The sequence below is a fragment of the Aristolochia californica genome, unplaced genomic scaffold (assembly GCF_029961685.1).
Source record: "Aristolochia californica isolate CCGP_79_NKW_82.1479 unplaced genomic scaffold, dmAriCali1.0.hap1 SCAF_15, whole genome shotgun sequence".
Lineage (NCBI taxonomy): Eukaryota > Viridiplantae > Streptophyta > Magnoliopsida > Piperales > Aristolochiaceae > Aristolochia > Aristolochia californica.
In genome coordinates this window covers 9365459-9370091 of record NW_027181826.1, presented here as the reverse complement: position 1 = coordinate 9370091, position 4633 = coordinate 9365459, and the positions used below count along the sequence as shown (strand labels likewise).

Genomic DNA, 4633 nt, shown 5'->3' with positions numbered 1-4633 from the left:
AGGGGAAGACCCGAGAGGAGTTTGCCACCGTCGTTCTTCGCGCCACTGTCTTTCGCCGCGCCACTGTCGTCCACCGCCGTCCACCGCCGTCCGGCAACCGAGAACAGACCAGAGAAGAGCTCGAGAGAGTCTCCATCGCGGTGAGTTCAACAGTGCCAGTTTCTGCTCGCCAGACCGAGAGGTTGATCCGAGAGGGCTTCTCCGGTGCCAATTTCACATTCTGACCATCCTCCGACGTTGATTACGTATTTTCGACCATTCCCGGAGCTATTCTTACTCCGATCGAGACTCGAGAGAGCCGGTTAGAGGACTTCAGCTCTGTTTCGTTCTTCGTCGGACCTCACCTCCGTCAGTCGGCTTCTATCCTTCGTCGTTGGCGTCGTCTCTACCTCCGGCCACTCACTCTTGCTACCCGAAGCCATCAATTTCGGGAAATTGCAGCACCCGTGAGAACGAGTCTGCTGCCCGAGCGAGAGGAAGGAGAAGGGGAGTAATTCATCATTTTGGAATTTAATTTTTCTATAGTTTGAACTTAGGTCTTGAATGTTTGTTTTCCGAATATTTGATTAAATTAACTAGTTAGGGTAGAATTATAATTTAGGTTGGATTTTTCTATTTTAATCCGATTTTTGTCTTTCACTCTATGCGCCCGAGAGGGTCTAGACGCAAAGATTGAGAAATCGGATCCGTGGTTACATGGCGCTCGAGAGAGGCACGAATCACCGTAAAATCCAGAGTTGACGTTTCCTGTTGTGCAAGTAGTTAACCAGATGATTGCTTGATAATTTAGGATATAATTAGTGTTTAGTTCAGATTAATTCATCAAATTTGGTTAGACTAGTTGACTAAAGAATACACAAAATTCAGTCCTCCCTGTGGATATGACCCTCGCTTCCCGCTAAATTACATGAACGATTCGTACGCATGCGAGGTATAAAAGCCGATGTAACTAAATTTTACATCAAGTTTTCGGCGCCGTTGCCGGGGAGGCACGTATTAAGTGTATTTCTTTGTTCTCCATGGTCTTATGTTAGATTTATTTTTATTGTATTTTATTTTATTTTATTTTATTTTATTTTATTTTATTTTTTGTTGCTTTCATAATTTTAGGTTGGTGATTTTGTATGGAATTATTTTTATTTCTTCTAGTTAGTTCATATTTTTAGTAGTGAGTTTGTTAGCTTAATTTGATAGTTTTTTTTGTTTCTTTTTGTGTTTTTATGCATGGGCGCCGCTCCCTAGGTGGACCATTAGCTCTCTTTGTTGAAGAGGTAGAACATATTTGTAGGAAAACACCCGAAGTCAAGTTAGGAGCTACCATGGCCAATCAGGGTGAACCATTACAGTTACCTGCCGCAGGTGACCGTAGAGCCCTGAGGGATTATTCTATCCCATCCCACTTCACATCACCTTCTTGCATTATATTGCCACCCACTACTGCCGCCAGTTATGAGTTGAAACTGGGTGTGATCCAACTCCTCCCTACATTCTATGGGTTGGAGAAGGAGGACCCATATTACCACATCAAGGAATTCTTAGATATTTGTGCAACTTTCAAATTCCAGAATTTCTCAGATGACTCTATCCGGTTAAGACTTTTTCCATTTTCACTTAAGGATAAGGCCAAGTCTTGGCTTAATTCATTGGAGGTGGGCAGCATTACTTCATGGGACACATTAGTCACAAAATTTTTATCCAAGTACTTTCCCATTCTGAGAATTACAGCCCTCAGGAGAGAAATCTCCAACTTTATGCAGCAGGAGGGTGAACACTTTTATGAGGCTTGGGAGAAATGGAAGGATTTGATCCGTAGGTGTCCGCATCTTGGGTTTGAGAAATGGCATTTAGTGCAATACTTTTATCAAGGTCTTACACCCCAAGTTAGATCCATGGTAGATGCAACGAGTGGTGGGGGTTTGATGGGTAAGAGTGCTAGTGAGGCGTGGGACTTCTTTGAAACGTTGAGTGATCAATCTCAACAATGGGGTTCATCATTTAATGTTGATAGGAGATCCCACGAAGCCAAAAGAGGGGGGTCTCTATGAGGTTAGTGAAACACCCATGCTCATGGCCAAGATTTAGGGGTTGACTAGAAAAATTGATGCCCTTATGGTGTCCAAGAGTTCACCTGCTCCTCACCCATCTACTGTCTGTGCAATATGCTCTGGTTCATCTCATCCCACACAAATGTGTCCATCTAGTTCATCCTACCCGGAGCTCATTCAGGACTTGAATGCAGTCCAGAATTTTCATAGACCAAACCGGAACGATCCTTTTTTAGAAACATATAATCCGGGTTGGGATAGGCATCCAAATTTCTCATTGTCCAAGGGCCCACAGGTTGGGGGTCCTCCAGGGTTTACTCAACCCCAAGCTCCACGCCCACACTTCACTCAACAACCATTGATTCCACAAAAACCTTCACTTGAGGATACACTTAAATTATTCATGCAGAATACACAGTCCTCCATTGCTAAACTTGAAATGCAAGTGAGTCCATTGGCCAGCCACATGAGTGAACAAGCACAAAATAGACTCCCGAGTCAAACCATTCCTAACCCCAAAAGCACACATGAGAGTGGGTTGAGTTCCAAACCCCACCATGAGCAAGCCAAAGCCATAACCACCCTTAGGAGTGGTCGTGAGTTGAACAATGGGGTAGGGACCACTAAGTCTAAGGAGTCAAAGGATGACAATGGGGACACATCATTGAGTGAAGAACCTCCAAGTTCTCCACCAATAGCCAAGCAGATCCCTAACCAAGTCCCACTAGCTCCTTATCCGTAGAGGTTATCGGGCCCACCTAGGAAAGGAGATAGCATGCATGAAACGTTGGAACTGTTAAGTTAGGTTCACATTAACATTCCACTTCTTGATGCTATTAGGCAAGTCCCTGCCTATGCCCGATTTTTGAAAGACCTTTGTACACAGAAGAGAAAACAACATGTTAACAAAAAGGTCTTTCTCACTGAGAATGTAAGCTCAATTCTGAAGCACAACACTCCTCCTAAAGTTAAAGATCCTGGATGTCCCACAATTTCATATGTCATTAGTGAACATACCATCCAGAGAGCTCTTCTTGACTTAGGGGCAAGTGTGAATTTGCTTCCTTTCTTTGTGTACCAGCAATTAGGTTTGGGGGAATTGAAACCTACTCCCATCACACTTCAACTAGCTGACCGTTCTATCAAGATACCACGAGGAATAGTTGAAGATGTTTTGATAAAAATGGACAAATTTCTGTTCCCGGTTGATTTCATTGTTCTTGATATAGAACCAGTAGTCAATGTGACCAACCAAATTCCTGTCATCCTAGGATGTCCCTTCTTAGCCACATCTAATGCTATCATTCATTGTAAAAGTGGTGAGTTGGAGTAGTCTTTTGGAAATTTTAAGGTCTCATTGAATGTATTTAATGCCGGGCACCACCCACTTGAGTCTGATGATCTGAGTCCTGCATTTAAGATAGAAACTGTTATGCTTGATGATGAATCCACTCTTGAATCTTTTGAGTCTTACATAACATCTTTAGACATAGACTATTTTGATGAGGAAATATATTTCCGAGAGGTTGATTCTTTACTCAATTCTGTACCTCTGTTGGAGGAAGCTTATGATGTTATCACAACTGATCATCCACAGGATCTTCCTCTTGACTTGGACAAACCTCTTGAAACTTCCAAGCTAGATCTTAAGCCACTTCCTCCCAGGTTGAAGTATGTGTTCTTGGGGCCCATGAACTCATTACCAGTCATTATTTTCCTCTGATTTGAGTACTCAGCAGGAGGAACAATTGACTGAAGTTTTACAAGCACACAGAAAGGCATTGGGGTGGACTCTTGATGCCTTAAAAGGGATTAGCCCCTCCATATGCATGCATCGTATTCATTTGGAGGAGGGGACTAAAGCCTCACGTGAGATGCAACGTAGGTTAAATCCCCATATGCTGGAGGTTGTGAGAGAAGAAGTCATCATGTTGCTTGTGACAGGAATCATTTACCCTATTTTCGATAGCACCTGGGTGAGTCCAATTAAAGTTATCCCTAAGAAAGGGGGGATAACGATAATGAAAAATGAGAGTGGTGAATAGATTCCCACAAGAACTACCACCAAATGGCGTGTCTGCATTGACTATAGAAAACTTAATTCCGCCACTAGGAAGGATCACTTCCCACTACCTTTCATTGATCAGGTACTAGAGCGATTGGCCGACCACAATTTTTATTGCTTCTTAGATGCATACTCCGGCTACAATCAAATTCCCATTGCTCCAGAAGACCAGGAAAAGACCACATTCACGTGTCCGTTTGGCAGCTATGCTTACAGACGCATGCCTTTTGGTTTATGCAATGCGCCTGCCACTTTCCAACGGTGCATGATGAGTATCTTTTCTGACATGATTGGTGACTTTTTAGAGGTCTTTATGGATGACTTTTCTATGTTTGGCTCTAGTTTTGATACATGTCTGCACAATCTTTCACTCGTATTGTCCCGTTGCATTAAGTCCAATTTAGTCTTGAATTGGGAGAAATGCGACTTCATGGTAAAAGAAGGAATTGTTTTAGGACATGTAGTGTTTGAGCGGGGTGTAGAAGTGGACAAAGCCAAGGTTGACCTAATTGCCAATCTGCCA

At 43.0% G+C, this 4633-nt stretch overlaps 1 non-coding gene across 1 annotated transcript; it reads right to left on the bottom strand.

Moving 5' to 3' along the window:
- Positions 1-1724: 1724 nt before the first annotated feature.
- On the bottom strand, positions 1725-1831 carry LOC137952412 (small nucleolar RNA R71). Its single transcript, XR_011112245.1, has one exon. It is a non-coding gene; the product is annotated as a small nucleolar RNA R71 (small nucleolar RNA).
- Between the last annotated feature and the right edge of the window lie 2802 nt (positions 1832-4633).